This window comes from Mesocricetus auratus, unplaced genomic scaffold (assembly GCF_017639785.1).
Source record: "Mesocricetus auratus isolate SY011 unplaced genomic scaffold, BCM_Maur_2.0 Super-Scaffold_4256, whole genome shotgun sequence".
Taxonomy (NCBI): Eukaryota; Metazoa; Chordata; class Mammalia; order Rodentia; family Cricetidae; genus Mesocricetus; species Mesocricetus auratus.
This window is the reverse complement of record NW_024429182.1, coordinates 106,606,111-106,626,298: the sequence shown is the minus strand read 5'-3', so window position 1 is coordinate 106,626,298 and position 20,188 is coordinate 106,606,111. Positions and strand designations below refer to the sequence as shown.

The 20,188-nt window shown below is 37.2% G+C and overlaps 1 protein-coding gene across 7 annotated transcripts in view; it reads left to right on the top strand.

The window, feature by feature from the left end:
* Window positions 1–20,188, top strand: part of Dlg2 (discs large MAGUK scaffold protein 2) — a 1,919,116-nt gene that overhangs the window by 1,172,566 nt on the left and 726,362 nt on the right. The window lies entirely within an intron of this gene.

Here is a 20,188-nt window from a genome sequence, read left to right as displayed (position 1 = left end):
CAAATATAATTGTATATGTAATAAACATGTACGTTTCTCCTTGTCAATATTTCATAAACAGTATCGTGCAATTTTCATTGTATTATGGATTATAAGGAATCTAGAAATGAGTTTGGTTTCATGGAAGTACATAGGTGATCTGGAAACTTGTGCATTTTGTAAAAGGGAACCAAGTCTCACAGATTTATGTCCATATACTTGAGTACCAAGGGACAATTGGATATAAAGTTGTTCGTGCATTCATATATTTATATGTGTTATGTATATGTACAAAGAAAAGAGAGAAACAGAGACAGGAATATCTATTTCTCCCTTGGATTGAATTTGGAAATTTAAAGTATAAAGTCAACAAATTTGCCAAGGTTGGATTCTCTGCTCTTCTCTCCCTGTCAGCTTTACCTAGCTTCTCTTCAATCCTGAACTGCAGAACCACAGACCTGCTTCAGGCTTGGATGACTGACTGTTTTCTTCCTCTTGGATTCTGGAGAGCTGTGTTGGTCATTTCACATGGTTGCAGATTCATGACTTACTATTAAAGATGATAGCCCTGCTGAGGAATGGAGAGGGAACCAAAGAAAGGAGTCAAGAAAGGAAACCAGGACAAGAAGCTTATCCATGGGCCTTGGTGGTTTGGGTAAAAGGAATCTCTCATGTGAAATTTAACTGTGAATTGAAGTAAGGTGGTAAGCGTTAAGACTCACGGTCTGAGTTGGGTAGACAAATATGGTGGGACAAGCCTATATGGAGTTGAATGCCTGAGAGGAACAGAATTCAGTCAATTACAGGAGACACCGATCCCAACAGAAGATTGGGGAATAGGAGGGTGTTGGGGGAAGTCCTGTGTATTTGTCAATAAACCACTGTTGGCCAATAGCGAACCAAGATAGGTGGGACTAGGAGTCCAGAAGGATTCTGGGAAGGAGAAACACAGAGAGTCAAGATGGAACGCCATAGGGTAGGAAGCCCGGAAAGTTCTCTGGTAAGAGAAATACTTAGATTAACAATTATGGAGTAATTACTTAAGTTAGAGCTAGCCAGTAAGAAATAAGCAAGGCCAACAGCTTCATAATTAATATAGCCTCCTGTGTGTTTATTTGGGACTGATGCGGCTCTAGAACCAGGCTGGCGGGAAGGCTTCTCTCAAGGAAAAGGTTTCCCTTTACAAATGGTTGTCAGAAGCGGGATTGAATTTCCACGTAGAATGACAAATGCTTTAAAGAAATTTTAGAAACAAAAGGACAGAGAGAAGCACGGCTTTTTGGTAGCAGCATTTTTCTTAGGTGGGCTCTGTTTTGCTAGCGACAAGCCGAGATTCATGCAGCTTGCTTAAGGGAGGCTTCCTGAAGGTTCTTTTAAGAGACTCTGCTAACAATTGAAAAGTTATACATACAGCTGGAAGTGGCAGTGACCACATCTCCAAGCCAGCAGCTTTTGGTGGATGTCAGCATGGACTGAGGCAGTAAGCTGGAGTCACGTTTATGCCCACCATCTTGGAAAAACTGCAATTTAAACAGCCGCGGTTTAACAGATAAGACACGTGGCCAGAAAAACATAAAGATTTACAGTAAAGTCAGACTTTGATGAAGAAAAACATCTAAAGGTTTACAGTATGTTTAAAAATATATGTAAGATTGAGAGAGAAAACCAAACGGCATAGTGGTAAATAGAGAAGCCGGCTGTGATGGTGCACGCTGGCAGGATTTGCTGCAGAGGCAGAGGTAGGCAGGTTTCCAAAGAGAACCCTGTCTCAGCAAAAAATAAATAAAAGTAAAAGAAATAAAGTAATAATAATAGATAAATAATTAAGCCATGTAAAGATGGAAAATACACAGAGAGTCTGGATACTGTACGCTATTGTGTTTTTCAGTTTTTTCATTGCTAAGGAAGGAACAACTGCTAAAGTACACTTGATTATAAATGCTGCTAAATTAAATCAACTTATATCTTTTGGAAATTCCTTGACTTCAAAATTTAAGTATAAGAATATGTTACTTGGGAAAAGAGTTTTTGTTTATGTTTCTACAGAAAATTTAAAGCTGAGGATTCCTTCCAGGCTTCTGTGGTTTGATGAACCAAGACCCCCAGAAGCAGTGGACCAGATGTTCCAACAATTGAAACAGCTAAGATGATGCAGTCTTACAGACCCTGAAACTAAGGACTTATACAGGTTTCTGAGTTTTGTCATGATCCCTATTGTATGAACAGTGCCCCCTTCCAGCAGGAAGCAGTTTGGAATGAGCGAAGTCCTAATTCCCATCTTGTTTATAAATCTTTGTTTTCATTCAAATGGGATTGTTTATAATTGGTTAATGATCACAACCAATCTCTTTTTAAAGGAAAAAGGGGATTATGGCATGGAAATGAATTCTTTGTATTGGTATGGTTTTTCATTTATTGATACAAATTCAAGGTCAATTTTGTGATATGTATATTTCTCCTCTTGATTAAGTATTGTGCTTATACTGATCTTTTAAAACATAATGCATAATTCAATACAGACTATAGATACCTATAATAGTCTGAACTTATAGTTAGGTAAGTTAGGTTTTCTAGATATACAGAGATATATTTGAGATACATAGACAACCTTCAAACCTTTCAAAGACCTTCAGAAAATGGCATTTAAAATGGTTTAGGGTTTTTCTTGACAATGAGAAATATCTGCTCCTGGCAGCACCAATTACGTCTGAGAGGAAGTTGGGCATCAAAGAAACTCGTTATCAAGTTTGCTTTCAACGTGGCAAGATTAGCCATTTGGGCAAGAAACTGCTTTTTCCTGGACTGCTTGACAGTTGCTGTATAATCTGGACATGCAGGACCCACAGGAAAATGACTGCTAAACTCAGTCTTACGGGGTTCCTGCTTCATGGAAGAGTCTACGAGACTTTCTACAGGACACAGAGAAATGACTGACAGACTGCCAATGCAGATGGACAGTTTTGAAATTTCCTGCTTTGCTGAGAAATCTTCTGGACACATTGTGGCCTATGGGCTGAAGATGGATGCTCCAATGTTACAGAGGAACTTTGGGTGACTGTCCAGGTAGCAAGATGTCTCTGTCAATCCTAGTGTTTATATATTATCCTTCTGTGGTCTTTGATGGAGTTGAAGACAAATAGTTATGATTATAGTTTTCTTTAGTTATCATAAAAGATAAGCTACATATAGAACTTTGGACTCACAAGAATGGGATGGATGATATTTTCTTTAAATGTTGCTAAAATATTGTAACTATGTTCTTACTTGATAACTGTTCTGTTAAATATAATTTGACTATGTTAAAGTTAAGACTTTCCTTTTTGTTTAAACAGAAAAGAGGAGATGTTGGGGGGAAGTCCTGTGTATTTGTCAATAAAGCACTGTTGGTCAATAGTGAACCAAGATAGGTGGGACTAGGAGTCCAGAAGGACTCTGGGAAGGAGAAACACAGAGAGTCAAGATGTAATGCCATGGGGTAGGAAGCCTGGAAAGTTCTCTGGTAAGAGAAATACTTAGATTAACAATTATGGGGTAATTACTTAAGTCAGAGCTAGCCAGGAAGAAACAAGCAAGGCCAACAGCTTCATAATTAATGTAGCCTCCTGTGTGTTTATTTGGGACTGATGCGGCTCTAGAACCAGGCTGGCGGGAAGGCTTCTCTCAAGGAAAAGGTTTCCCTTTACAGGAGGGGAAAAGTTAGAAAAGTTCTCTGTCAAGAAGTTACATTTCCCCAGTTATGATCACATCCAACTGGGAAGAAGCCTTCCATAGAAGGTTTCAGTATGCATCTTAGTATTTCCTCATCACCTTGGTTAAAGGAAGATTTGTAATAGGCAAAGTAAAGATACGCTTAAAGATACAGGAAAGCATGGAACTTCAAAGATAAACAAGTGATCCCATTGGTAAACATGTCCAAATTTGAATTCACAAAAAATGAAAAAAAGGAATAAAATTTTATGTAAAAGTGCATCATAAGCATAATCCTTATAAGGCTTGAGCTGTTAAATACCTTAATCCAGACTACTCTTGGAGTTGACAGTTCCAAATTGTTTTCAGCCTTTAAAGTAAGTCACTCTCAAGTCTGAACTTGTGCAACATACAAGTGGGTACAGAGCTGTTTATTCATCTTACTTTTACCAAATTATTACTCAAAATGTCCTAAGAGGAATATCGTTATCTTCACATTCCAAATGATGGGAGGGAGGCTAAAAGAGGTCAAATGACTGGTCTGAGCTATTTAATGGAGTATCTGGATTTCAAATCCATTTCTTCCTCTTCTGGAGCTCTCAAGGACTTCATGCATTAAAAGCTACACTACTGGCATCTCAGGGAGTTAGGGTACAATCACACTCCATGTTTAGTGTTTGTAAGTGCTCCAGCATACCATCATTGCTTTACAAGGACCATATTATCTTGTATGTTTGATGAGAAATTCCTCAGAAATCTATCAGTATTGTTTATTTAATTCACCAGTAAATATTACATAAATTATGTCCTTATCAAAACATGAGAATTATGTTTTAAGGGTCAGCCTAAAAGCAAAATTACCTTTATCAACTATATTAGTACAAATGTATATTCTTTTTAATTATAAGTATTAATAGATTATAGATCTTTGATGGTCACTCTTATATTTTCATACTTGTGGTTACCACACATTCATCCTGCCATCCATCCTATTTCTCCTTTATTCTACTCTCATTTCTCTCCTCCATCCTCTTGAACTCTTCCTCTCATCAAACAGTCTTCCTTCCAGTTTAAGTTCACCTTTCTCTATTTTCCAGGTTTTACTTATGAGAGAAAATATTTATTCTGTCTGCATATTGCTTGTTTCATTTTTATATGATGTCCTCTGCTTTTGTTCATTGTCCCCCAAAATAGTATAATTACATTCTTTGTGAATGAACAATATTTCACCAGGTTTTATCAAACACACACACACACACACACACACACATCTCACATTCTTTTTATCCATTCATTCTGTAGAGATACCTACTAAGTTGATTTCAGATCTTGTCTACAATAAATAATGGGCATTTCATTTTCTTCAAATACAGACCATTTAAAATTCCGTTCTCCTGACTTTTTTTTCATTCCTTTCTTTTCTGCCTTTCTATATTCTATTTCTTACTTGTTTAACTTCAGTGTCTTGCTTTGTTCTTTCCTTTTTTAATGGTAAAGGACTTAAAATATAAGGATTTGTGTGACACCTACTAGCACAAGCTCATTATTACAATTCAAGGGTCTACCTGGGATACAAAATGAATTCAAGGTTTTCTTGAATAGCTTACTAACACCTTTTCCCAACTGCAAAACAAAGGAGGGCAGGAATATAACTCAGTGACAAACCCCTCAACTAACAAATGCAAGGCCTTGCCTTTGATGTTAAGTGGTGAAAAAAAAGCCTTACTTTATTCTAAATGGAAGTAATTACAAAGAATAAAAAAATTGGAGGCTTATAATTTTTACTCTTTGTGCCTTAGAATACAACTTTTTCTGTGGTGGTATATTCATGTCAAAACACCCTCCTGTTTTATTTGCCAAATTCATCTTGAGTGGAGCAGTTGCAACGTCCATATGTACTGACTTTCTCATTTGAAATGCTGTTTTCTCAGAGAAGCCATCCCAAGAGTCTTCCTCATATGCTTTGATTGTCTCTACACTTCTCCCTCACTGGATCTAAAGACACAATGAAATGATGGTCTCAATGTTGTTTGCTCAAATGCTCCCCCTGTAGTCTGAAATCAATACCTTGCCACCCCTGCTATGGTGGCCATCTGATACATTGCTACAAACTGGGTGTCAGGTAAAGTGCTGAATTATAATAGATGGAAAATTAGTATTTACTCACTCAAAATGCTTCCTCTGTTCAGTTCTTAGCCTTATGGACAAATAGGTTTTAGGTCTTTCGATAGCCAACAAGTGACATTCCATCTGAAAGCTGACAGTTTTCTTAGAAAACTGTGTTAGGTGAACTTGTCTAATAAGTACATTCCAGTGTGCCTTCCAGTGAGTAACAGAGGCAAATTAACATGTATGGAGCATGAGTAAAATGCACAGCAATGTTGGTAATATCCTTTACCCATCTCACGTTCTCAATATCTCTCTACTGAAGAATCCAGAGTGTATTGTTCTGAGAATCCATGTTTAATATTTGACATCAGGAAGATATTCTTAGCCTCCACAGCATGTGAATATGCCACACCTGTAGGCAGACAGTACAGCTTAGGCAATACTGGTACACCCTTTTCTTGACTGCAAGCCCCAACACACACACACACACACACACACACACGCAATTCAGTACCATTTCTTAAAGCTTATTTTCTTAAAAATAACACTGTATTTGTAACACTAATTTTCTCCAGCACATGGTCTCCTTAAATACTTTATCTAGAATTTCATATCTTGAATAAATTAATTCACAGAATATATTATGCATATTAAGCATCACACACTTTGTACTCAGATGTAAGATTACTGCAATTTAAACAATTATAAGATAGTTAGAATCATCACTATGGCTAACTTTTGTTGCTGTTGTTCAAAAACCAAGTTTTTTTTTTAAAATTGATATTCCTGCTCTGGTGTGGGTATCTTTATTCTTAGTGAGGAAGTTCAGTTTAAGAATAAAAGGTATAATTAACTTTTTTCTTTCTTTTTTATACTTCAACTAAAAGGTAAAATTCAACTGCCAAAATTATTAGGAACTAGAATGATTGATTTAGGTTATATTTTAAAGGGGCCAGCACTTTTACAGTAGAGACCAGCAATGTCACAAAAGAAGTTGTCTATTAAATGCCAAATGCACTGTGGACCAAACTGCTTGGCACAGCCCTAAATCATAAGAACATTTACATTACTGTGAGTCTAACTTAAGGTGAAAGCAAATTGTTTGTGCTATTTGAGAAATCCTTGAGGGCACAGATGTTTAACAGTACAATTTAACTTTTAGAAACACTCCAGTGTTTTCAGAAGGTCTCCCCTTGGACAATAGCTGTAAGGGAAAACTGGTGCTTTCTTTCTGTGTAGAATTCTGTATATGGTAACAAGGGCTGACATGTGAGCAGCAAAAATACAGAGGCAATAGAAGAACATGGAGATTTCTAAAAGATGGGCAGAAACACAATAAATAGTAGTCAGATGTGCAAAATGTGCAAAACACCAAAACACTTGCACCTCTACTCATCTGGGTTCTGTTGAGACTCAAGAAGCCAGAAAACATGGGACTGGATAGATTTCTCATTGGTTAAGAACACTAACTGTTCTTCTAGAGGATTCAGGTTTAATTCCCAGCACTCACACGGCAACTCACAAACATCTGTAGCTCTAATACCAAGGAGATCGTATTCCCTCTTCTAGTTTCAGAAATGTACATGGTACACAGACAGACATACATGCAGGCAAAAATTCATACACATAAAACAGTAAAAATATTTTTTAAAAATACCTCCACTACAGCGCTGACATAAGACTCCCTACTAAATTCTCCCTCCTGGGAAGGTATGTACCATTGTTATTCTTCTTAGTGCATTTCTTTTTCTATTTTAGTAAAATTGATGTGACCATATTCAGTGGTCTGGGGCTTTTTGAAGGTTAAAGTACACATACCTCTTCCAGTACAGTATCCCTGACATTGAAGGATATGAGTGTTTGTATCAAGGTAGTTGTTTCAAGATCTCTTTTGAGGACTGATAGCAGTGCTCCTTTATGCCTGGTAGAAGGAGGTGCTGTTTTTGACATTCTGTCTGCCTAATAGAAGAAAGTAAAACACAGGCTACTGAGGTGATTAGACTACCCTTAGTTTCCCACTCATTACCTACTTCATGGAAGCCTGCAATTGAGAAACTGTATAGCACATGATTATTTAGGAAATCATATATCGTGATATTTAGTAATCACATATATTAAAATATAGGTGTTCCAAGGACAAACTAAATGGCCTTCTGCAGAAAATATTTTATTGTTGATTGTATGTTAACAAATTTGGACAGGGTGAACTTTCCCAAATGTAATTTCAATGTGTGTTCCTAACCTCCAACTGGTGCATCTAGGGATGAACTCTGGGGAGCAACCCAATTCTGAGAACTTAGGACACAGGTAATTTGCAATTCATAGCTGTTCCCTTGGTTTGAATGAGATCTAGAATACAGAGGATTGCCATGGAAGGTCTCACAGTGGGCATCTTGGCATTTGGTGCACAATACCACATTTCATTTGGCTCAGCAGGCCTAAATGAATACTCACTGTCAAGTGGCACAGAAAACCTCCACCCCAAAGTAGCTGATAATTCATTTCTGTTTGATGTTCTCATCAGCAGTGGATTTGTATAATTAGGGTTTGACTTTATTCCAAAAGCCTCCATAGTTTGACTCAGAGATTGACATTTAAAGGACTTATATTGGACAAAGAGGAAAAGATGGAGTGGGGAAATGAGACACACACACACACACACACACACACAGAGACAGAGACAGAGAAAGACAGAGAGAGACAGAGAAAGAGAGAAAGAGAGAGAGAGGAGGAGGAGGAGGAGGAAGAGGAGGAGGAGGAGGAGGAGGAGGAGGAGGAGGAGGAGGAATTGGCACAAGAGGAAAATTGGCATTGAGCTTTTAGTCAGCCTGCCTGGTTGCAGTGTAATAGCTATATGAGCTTGAACAGTTGGCTACCTTCTCAGAACACTCATTTTATCATCAAACAGGAATAATAATGTTAACTTGAGAACTGTTGGTAGAATTAGGTTTTCTATTCGAAATCTCTGGTACCTTGGTAGTATGTAACAGTGGGGGCTTGAATTTTTGTGAACACTTAGTGCCCCGTTGATGGCACTAGTAGGTATGTCACTGGAGGTGGCTTTGATAGTTTTCAAACTTTCACCATTTCTCTGTTCCTCTCTCTGCTTCCTGCCACCATGCCTATGGGCAGCTGCCAGGTGCCATGCCTTCCTGTCATGACTGACTCTTAACTCTCTGAAACCACAGATCAAATAGATTCTTTCTTCTATGAGTTATCATGGTCTTGGTATTTTATCAGCAACAGAAAAATGACCAAGACAGAGATCAGCAAATAGGAATTATAACTGCTGTGAAGGATACACAACTAGACAGAAGGGGTTTATATAAACTCAAACCTCTTTCTTGAGGTGGCCAGAAACTGTAGATGCTCCCATGCTTATATTCGAAAATATAATTAAAGCAAAAACTTTATTTCATTTAGGCTTTCAAGTTTAGGAAAAGCATTTCCATCAGACCCCAAAGTCCTAACTAGTCCTTTCCTTAGGAACTGCAAATAGGAACAGAGAAGGAAAATGCAAATCATATGCTGATGCTGAAATTAAAAACTTAAGTTCTCGGTTTATTAAATGTTTTTCCATTTTGTACCAGCCCACTGGCAGGAGAGTGACAGGGTATCACAGTTCTAATTCTAGGGAATGTACTCCATGGGGAAACTGGCTGAAAAAGTGGACAGGTTTTGGAACAATCACTGAGGTTTAAAGTTTGACTCTGACAATGTCATTTACTAATTGTGCTCTTACATGCATTAGTTCATGACAATAAAGCTCAGACTTCCACTGTACAATGTAAAGCTTTTAGAAGGATTAAAAAGAGTCAAGGATCTGGCAGTATTTTAAAAGGAAACATGTTGCAAAACATGAGATGTTACTTTTTTCTTCTATTGAAACAGAAATACATACCAATCCCAATTATATAATACATACCAATTACTGTTTCCCCTCCCTCTTCTCCTCCTAGTTTTTCCTTACCACCCATGCCATCTGAATCTACCCCTTTCTGTCTCTCATTGGAAAACAAACAGACTTCTAAGTGAAAAATAAAGCAAAATGAAAACTAACATGGGAATAGGACAAAGAAAACAGAAGAAAGAGCCCAAGAAATGGCACAAAAATCTGCAAAGACCCACTTGTTGACATACTCAGAAATCCCATTAAAACACTAAACTGCAAGCCGCAGTATATGATATACCCAAAGTACCTGTAGGATAAAAACAGAGAAAGTGAAGAAAGAAAATTAAAAAAAAACAGACATGAAACTCTAATGTTATAAGAGGAAGAACCTCCAAATATGCTGATGAGTTTGTATTCTATTAGTCATCTACTGCTGGGCATGCAGCCTATCCTTAAGTGTAGTTTACTTCCTCAGTGACACTTCCTTGGAGAAAACTAACTTTTCATTTGCAAGTGCCTATCAATTAAGATAACTTCTGTCTTAAGAATGGGGGCATATGGCCACTTCTCCTTTAAGCTCTAGAACCCCATCTGGTAGAGATCCATGCAGGCCCTGTGCATGCTGCCTCAGTCTCTGATTTAGAGGGCCTGATTTTCTTGATGTCCTCTATCCCTTTGGCTTTTACACTCTTCCTCTCCTCATCTGCAAGGTTCCCTGAGGCCTGAGGGGAGCAATTTGATAGAGATATTCTGTTTAGGGCTGAATGTTCCAAGGTCTCTCACTCTCTCCATATTGTCTGGCTGTGGTTCTCTGTGTTTGTTACCATCTGCTCCAGGAGGAAGCTTCCCTGCTGATAGCTGAGAAAGACACTGATATGAGTATAGTACAGTGCCATTAGGAGTCACTTTATTGTTATGTTCTTTTAGTAGAACGTTAGTATTTGGCTTTGTTCTAGGTCCCTGGACTATCTAGTTTCAGGGTTTTGATCATCCATGCAGGTATGGGTTCCATCTCATGTAATAGGGATTCAAGTTTGTTGCTATGATTGCACTAGCATATCTTTCAGACACAACAGCTTTGTCGATCTAATGATTTGTGGCTAAGTGTATACCTTTCTCTTTTGGTAGCATGCAGATACTTTCCTGCACCAAAGAGGTTAGAATGTAGGGATTAAGGCTCTATTTCAGCACCAGCTTGACTTCTTCATGTTCAATGAGTTGTCTGATACCTTTAATAATGGGGCCTTGCCATGAATTTGTGTAGAGCAACCTATAGTCTTGACAACACCTTGGGTTGTTAGGACATTCCCATGGGATGCCTTTGGTCAATAATTCAACTGAACGTAACCCATTCCCACTACTGGAAGCTTCATTTGGTGCAAGAGTTGGTCAGTTGGGGTTCTGTCTCCTGGATATTTTTTTACAATTTCATTTAGATTGTCTTCCTAAAATATATTTAGAAATACCAATATTTTAGGAAGCATCTACTCTGTTAGGTTTCCATACTATCCCTTAAATGGTTCCTAATTTTAGCTTTCTCTCTCCATACCAATTACTTCATCCCCATCTTCCCTTCCCCTCCCCACTTGATCCTCCTAAACCTCCATCCATAATTGTCTGTTCTATTTACCTTTTCTGGAGATGTCTGTCTGCTTTCCAAGTCCACTCTCCCAGTCCCTTACTTTATACCTAACCTCTGTGGTTCTACAGGTTGTAGTTTGCTTATTGTTAACTAAATAGCCAATATAATTATATAAGCAAATAGATACCATATTTGTCTTGCTTGGTCTGGGATAACTCACTCAAGGTGATATTTTTCTAGCGCAATTCATTTACCTGCAAATTTCATGATTTAATCTTTTTTAATACGTGAATGATACTCCATTATGTAAATGTTACACATTTTCTTTATCAATTAAACTGTTGAGGAACATCTAGGTTGTTTCTATTTTCTGGCTATTATGAAAAAAGAACTAATGAACATGGTTGACCAAGTATCTCTATAATATGATGAAGAATCCTTTGAGTATATGTCAAAGGATGGTATATCTAGATCTTGAGGGAGATCGATTCCCATCCCGAGGTAGTGCTACACTGATTTCAAAAGTGATTGTACAAGATTGCAATGTATGAGTGTGTTCCCCTTGCTTCACATCCTCCCCAGCCTGAACTGTCACTTTTTACTTGATATTAGTCATTCTGATTGGTGTAAGATTCAGATCTCAAACTAGTTTCGATTTGTGTTTCCCTATGACTAAGGATAATTAACATTTATTTGTTTCCCAGCCATTTGCATTTCCTCATTTGGCAATTCTTCTTTGATATGTATCCATTTTTAAATTTGTTTTCTTGTTAGTTATTTTTTAGTTCTTCATATGTTTTGGATATTAGCCCTCTTTTGAATGTTTTGCACCAATTTCATCGCACAATTCAGGTAGAGTCTGGACCTATGTTTTATTGAAGGTTCTAGTCCTTATTAATTCTGAGCAATGAGAGAATTATAGAACTATTCTATGTATTTTCAGATAATAAACTAGAATCTTTTCTATAATATAGAGTAACCAGGATTAAAAAATGCTATGTCTGAGACTCTTAAGTGTTCAATAAACAATAAATGTATTCTTGATGATTTTATTATTTTCATCTGTCCCAAGGCAACACCTTCCTCAAAATGGGAGTTAGGAAGACTAGTTTAGGACCAATATACAACACTGCTATTCAGTTGAAATCACTGACCTTTATTAATGATCTGTTCATGGAAATTGCAGATTTTTAAAATATCAACCTGTAGACCTTACAATTAGAATGGAGAGGGGTTTTGAAACTGGCATGTGAGTGAATAGGCAGATAGTTAGGTGGACAGACAGAAAAACAGTAGACTACTGAGTATTATGATGTACTGGACATTATGTCAAATTAACTCATGCTATCCTTATAAGATTCTGCTGAGGTAAAAATAATTCTTTTATAGGTGAAGAACTGAAATTCAGGGAGTTTATGTGACTTGCTCAAATTTGTGATTTGATATGATCAGACTTGGGATGTGAACCTAGAAGTCTGACTCTAGAGTTGCTGTCTCATCAATAATGAATGAAAAATAAGTGCATAAATGCTGCTCAAAGCTTTGTCACAGTGCTCAAAAATGCAGGCAGATGTTAGAAGAAAAAAGTGCCATCAGAAGTCAAATGTTTATACTTCCATGAAAATTTGCTCAACCTGTATGGAGATACAGTAGTGACCTGTCAGGGAAGGTGAGCAGATACTCATCCCTACCATTGAGTAGATGATTGAAAATAGGATATGATGATGGGTGCAGAGGACAGCCATTCATCGTAATATCATAGTAGTCTGTGTGGCAAACTTTATAGAAAGGATGAAAATTGATAATAGAAGACAAAAACTTCACAACGTCACATTTTAAGCCACCTTGTAGCATTGCATCAACATTTCTTAAGTTAAAATGAAAACAATAATTAAACCTAAAGATATTGACAGAGGATCATTGTCAGCTATCCCTGCTGTTTACAACTTACTATGATGCCATCATGAAAACTGAAAACTTACCAAGCTGTACTAATAAAAATACAGGTAATTGGTGACACTCTCTGAATTACAGCATGTGTCCTGAATGGAAGTGTTTTCTAAGTACAGTTCAATGACAGGTAAATAGATATTAAAGGGAGGGAGAAAGTGAAAAAGAGATTCTAAGTATAAAAGTCAAGGCTGACCCTAGCTCTTTAGTAACTTGCAGTGAAATGGTGAAGACAAATTTGCCCATATATAAAACTCACCTTGCTGGAGGACCCCACATCTTGTCTCCGTATATGCCATTTCATTACTCTGTGCATTCATGTATTTAATGCCTCTACCCTCACTAGAAGTTTATCCTGTCTACAGTTTCATAGCACATAGTATGAAATGGGCACCCACTAAATACACACTAAATCAAATGAATACACCTAAAAGCAAAACTCATATGGAACCACCAAGGAGATGACTAATTTAATGTAAAATTTAAAAACAGTAGCTACAGCCAGGCCAATTAAAGCTAACTTTATTCAACTGTTACAGCTCTGAGGAGAGGAACTTATTAAGCTGGAGGAGGGCCTGTCATTTCTATTAACCGATGCCTCTGCCTTTAAGCAAATCCACAGATGAATTACCTCTGACAAGCCAGGGTCTGCCTTATTTTTAACTCAGAAGGTTTTTGTAAAGCATTTCAATAAATTCAGAGACCTTCCATTACAAATAATGAAAACTAAAAGCTTGTAAAATTATTTTAACAAAAGACTGGTTTCACTTTCTGGTTGCCTCCCTAGTTCTGTGTATGACAACTTAAGGTTTCCAGCAATGATGCTTCAAGTGCAGGGAGGGAGGAATTGGGATGTTGCTCAACTTTTGTTATAACAAATACCTGAGATAATTAATTAATTAATCAACAAAGGGAAATTGTTTATTTTGGCTAGCAGTTTAGGAAGTTCTAGTCCATGTTCATTTGATCCCATATCTTTGAGCCCATGATAAGACAGAACATCACAGCATAGGGTAGATAATGCCCATCAGACCACTCACTAAGTCCTGCCCCTTAAAGCTTTCACCTCTAATATTATCACTCTGGAAGCCTTAGTTGTAGTCATGTGTATACTGAGAGTTAGTTCCAACAGACTGGAAACTATTTAAATGTCTATCAGTAGATGGACAGTATTTATCTATGTAACTATGTATCTGTGTATATATTTGTTTGTCTATATACTAATATCTATCTCTATCCATCCTATACATCTATACTGTCTACCATATTCCATCACACACACACACAGAGAGGGGGGGGATAGTATTTAACCACAAAACACAAGAAAATTCTATTTTTAACACAGGTGACTCAAAGACATTATGAAGAATGAAATGAGACATTTACAGAAGGGTTAGGAATATATAAAGCAGTTTAATTCATAGAAACAGAAAATAGAATGGTGGTTGCCAGCAGTCAAGAGTAGCACTCCAAGACTTTGGAGTGATCATTTAATAACTCAGAATTTAAAAAATTAATTTATAAGAACTTGTAGATGATATATCTTAATCATAACCACCCCTCATTTTCTTTTAAGAAGGCCTCCAGGAGTTTCTGTCACATCCCCCTCCCAAGTTCATGTCCTCCTTTTATAAATTTTTATTCATTATTTTTTAGACCACTCATTTCAGTTACCGCTTCCCATGTTTGGTTGGGTATGGGGTCATCCACTGGTGTTGAAGGGGAGAGGGACCTAGGATTGACATGTGAAGAAATTTGTTTCTAATTTAAATTAAATTTTTTAAAAAGTTCATTGATTATAATTGAATGGAATGAATTAAATCATTTTAGTTTTAGTGTATTCCCCTTTATCTTTTTGAATTAACCAAACCTTGACATAAATACATATGCATCTTAGGTTGATTAAACTGGTACCGTCACAGGTGCTTAGTAAGACCAACAATCAGTAAATCACATACTTTACACATATAGTTTGCTGTAAGTCAATCATAAATCAGCAAAAGCATGAAAAATAAAATAAATAAAAGGCCTGTCATTTATTTATTTATTTATTTATTTATTTATTTATTTATTTATTTATCCCTGGAATATGAATGGACTTTGGGAGCCCATTCCATATAGAGGGATACTCTCTCAGCCTAGACATATGGGGGAGGGCCTAGACCCTGCTCCAAATGATATGACAGACTTTGAAGATCCCCCATGGAAGTGATCCAGATATCTCTCCATCCCCTACAATTATGAGGGAATTGACTTTTAACTGAAGACAAACATTCCAGGTTTCACACTACCAATAAAGTGAGAATATTTACAAAGACCTGAGAAAAAACATCCAGCTGTCAGGAAGTACCGTAATGAATTAGTATCTTGATAAAATAAATAAAGTACTTCAGTACTATTCAAGACCAAATATGTCAGTGGCCTCACCATTAATACATTTCTTCACAAAATTAAGTTTTAATAATCATGTAGCTAGCCGTAATAAGTACTGCACTGAATTGATGACCATGAGAATTTATTTTTGTTTTAGTCCTAAAATCACAATACTCCTTTATTCATTTTACACCGAGAGGTGTACCACAGATGAAAATACTCATGCTGGTGTGGTGACTGTAAAATACTTTGTCTTCCTCCTTAATGTTTTACTAAACACTAATTGTTACTTTATGCTGAGATAAGAAGGTGCAGATGCAAACAAGAGAGGCTTTCTTTACCCTGAAGGCCATGACTTATGTTTTGAGAAGGGAATGGACAAGTGAAAACCACAATTCCTATTTTATATACAATTACTATAGTCTTATAATAGAACACAGAAACCAAATAAATGTTAGATTGAAGGAAAGTGTGGTGTTTCCTCAAGAGAAGCCACTGTTCAAGAATACTTCCTGGAGTAGATGGTATTGAGACTTTCTGGGAGCAAGGAAGACTCCAGAATTGCTTAATAGAAGAGTCTTAGATATGTCAACTTAATAGACAACAAGGCTTGGAGCTTGATTTTGGAGCTGGTATGCAAAATAAACCCATTGCTTGGATCATGTGTCATTAGGGTTGGTTTAGAGAGAAAACTCCTAGTTAAGCCTACAATAAAATCAGTATAGCTTGTGTGATAATTTGGAGTGAGAAAAGCAGCATGACCAGTGATCACATGCTGCACCTGAGAAGATGTATTCAGGCTCTAGGTGAATTGAAGACACAAGAGGAATGAAGCATGAACCAGGCTGTTGGATGCAGCAGAGACAGGATCACACAGGACATGGGTCAGAGTCATGCACCCACTTTAAAGATGTCACTATCTGTGGGAATGAAGAACACTGCAAATGAGACTTGATTGATAAATAATTGGCAGGATAGGATGGTTTACAACTTATTTTAGTAAATAAATATTAACTTAGTAAATTTGCTAGCTTATACTAGGGTAGTCCTGGATTGTAAGTGAGAGAAAAAGACAAATACTAAAGATATTTAAATAGACAAATATAGCTACTTTATGGTGTAACATAATGTGCTGGGAGAGACAGGGGATGCTTACAGAAATTAGCTGAATCTCAGAGTATGAGAACAAATTACTTGTGGAGGTATAGCTCAGTACATAAATTCAATTGCTAAAATATGCAGATTAGAAAAGATTATTGCAATGTTACTATTGTTCTTTTCAGAATCTCTAAATAAGTCACATAATTAGTGTTTTGATATGTGGAGTGGTGCTGCTAAGTGCATTAGAATGTAATAAGTCCACATTTCCTGAAGACTGTTTCATAATTTAGTCTTATAACTAATTCTGATTAATTCTTCCCCTATTTCCACTCAAATTCAAATATGCTTTTGCATCTTCAGAGAATTTAAAAGTTTTTTTTCTCTTTTTTTGGTTTGTTATTTCCTATCAACATGGCTGTCCGGGATAAATCTCTGTATTCCTGGAAACATACCCACTGACTATGAATTCCTGCTAGTTCTGTCTCACAAGATCTATTACTGAATTGGTGTAGCATTTGGGAAGTCATTTTATAGTCTTGATATTTTAAATATTGTTGGGTACCTCAAATTGAAAGGTAAATTGCTTGCATCCTACAGTTATCAAGGCCAAAGAGATACAGAATAGTATTGACTTGCCAGCATTTAAACATTATATTTTTTTCACTTTTCAAATCAAAGATTCTATCTAGCGTGGTATAGCATTCTATGATTATTTCACTTACTGCTTGTGATAGCTAAAGAGCGTCTGCTTTTCAGTTCTCTTGCAGCAAGCACTTAGCTCTTTGTAATTAATATTTTCATTTCCCATATGGACAAAGGGCCTGAAAGAAATTTTATCTAGAAAAAATCTGCATAATATTTTAGTACACTTCAATTTATTTAGTGATTCATTGTGCTGTTTATTTATATTAAACAAACCAGACCAGGATATTAGTTTTGAACTCTCACTTTAAGGCTAGGGCTTGTTATAGAGTCACTGCCAGGTCATAGAGAGTTCAATAAGATATATCTCATTGGGCATTACTCTGTTCATCTTCTGCCCAAGTTAAATCATAATGATAAGTAGGATGTGGCTTGAACATTGCTAATTCTTGTTTCACTAGAATTTCATGTCATCTCATGGTTATTACATCTGTCCAATTACAAATGATCAAATTGGATTATTGTTAATTAGTGGGTCTGTCTCATAGTACAGAGACCTTGTTGGGCATATTTATCTGTATAAGTGGTCTGTCTTCAGATGTAGAAAGCTGAATGTCTTGTTTGAAAAGAAAAGAAAAATCTTTAGTGGAAAGGAGAGGGTGAAGATGAAAATTACTTTATACATACTAAAGTGAAATAATGATTTCAAATGCTCTTGGTAAGTTTCATAAAAGTTTATTGTGCTCTTAAGTATCTTTGAGGGAAAGTTAACATTAGCTGTGCAACATAGGCTACTTATTTATCTACTACTTATGGAAACGTATATCCTATGGCTTTTTGATGAAAAGAAACAGCTCATTTGAAAAATCACTTCATAGCAGATTTAGAATCCTGTGATAATTTATAACACTTTAATAGTGCCCATCCAGGAAACCCTGTCTGGCTACATACTGCATATACCATCATAGAACTGTGATGGATGCATACTAACTTACTCTATGCAGATTGATTCTTATCCTTGAAACGAAAATGAGTGAGGATGGGGCATGTCTTCCCTGCACATGCCAATGGGCCTTTGAGTGATGATACCTGCCTGAACCACCAGAGAAACAGCTATGGTTATATTAGATCAAAGGGATCCACAGTTTTCAGTTCTCCACATTGTCATTTGGAAGTGATGGCATTGTCATATTGTGTCGAGTGCCAGTGTGAAGCCATGCATCATGGTGATATCAGAGAAGTCTAAAGCTCTCTGGGGCTTTATTTAAGCCAGAAGTTCTTTCAGGTGTTAGTTATATCTTGATCCAGAATAAAGACAATAGGCTATGGTGTGGGGAGAGATTTCCTCTTTGCTTCCCATTGAGTACCCTGTAGTGATCTGTTTGCTTCAGTTGTAATGTCGTTTTAAATTGCTTCTGCCTCCTTGATTCTCTTATAGGGGGAAAATGATTATTGTCTCTACCTGATAGTTCAAATCATTGCCATCCTCCTTTTCCTAATCCTTTTCTTCTACATTAGATAAACACCCATATAAAGAACATCATCTCAAATCTAGCATCAAAATCTAAAAGGAATGCCTATGCCTGGTGCTTTGCTGACTTAAGTATCGCTATAAAATTTAATTATCTCCTTAATTCCTTTATCCTTTGTGTGTGTGTGTGTGTGTGTGTGTGTGTGTGTGTGTGTGTGTGTGTGTATACTTATTTGGTGGGAGGCACTAGTATAGGCACCCATATGAATACATACACTGGAGATATAAGGAGGACATTGGGTGACCTGTCCTATCACTCTCTACCTCATTCCTTTGAGACAGGGTCCCTCTCTTTTTTTTTTTTTTGCTTTTACATTTTTTAATTTATTTTTAAGTTTAAATTTAGATTAGAAACAAGGTTGCTTCACAAGTCAGTTCCAGGTCCATCTCCCTTTCTCTCCCCTCCTCCCGTGCCCTCCCCCATAACCCCCCATTACTCCCTCATTTCCCCAGGGAGGGTGAGGCCCTCCATGGGGGTGTCCATAGTCTGTCATTTCATCCAGGGCAGGGCCCAGACCCTCCCCAAAGAGTTCAGGGTGAGAGTGCATTGCTGGATGGGAGTCCAAAGTCCATGTGTATATTCGGGATGAATACTGATCTACTGCCCAAGGCTCAATAGATTACCTAGGCCTCTTCACAGACATCCACATTCAGGGGGTCTTGATCAGTCCCATGCTGGATTCCCAGGCATCAGCCTGGGATCCAAGAGTTCCCCCTTGTTCAGGTCAGCTGTTTTTGGGGGTTAAACAAGCCCAGCCTCGATCCCTATGATTATTAGTCCTCCCTCTCTGTCACTGGGTTATTTGAGTTCAGCTCAGTATTTAGCTAGAAACAAGTTTGTTTTACATATCAAGCCCAGTTCCCTCTCCCTCCCCTCCTCACCTGCCCCCACTAACCCCCATCCCATCCCCATTTTGCTCCCCAGGGAGGGTGAGGCCTTCCATGGGGGATCTTCAAAGTCTGTCATTTCATTTGGAGCACTTGGTTGTGTTTAGCCTTTCCCTTTACTGAAAATACTATGAATGTGTTCAGCAAACATACTGAAATTGAAATATAGGCATGCCCTCTTTGCAAAGAAATTGCTTTAAGTTGGATAGGTTTCACTCACTTTTAGGGAAATATTTTGAAAATTATGTCTTAGTAAACCAAACCATGAATGGCAGGATTGATACATCTTTCAGTCTAAAATGCAGGCTCTCTTTGTGGTGAAAGAACTTGTTGTAGTAAAGTATTTGGAAGTAAGTCCTCAGAATAATTTGGGGTGAGGAAAAATGCTGCTTTAACCAACCTATCATCTTTGAATCTTAGAAGTCATCATATTTTGAAAGAAATAGAATTAATA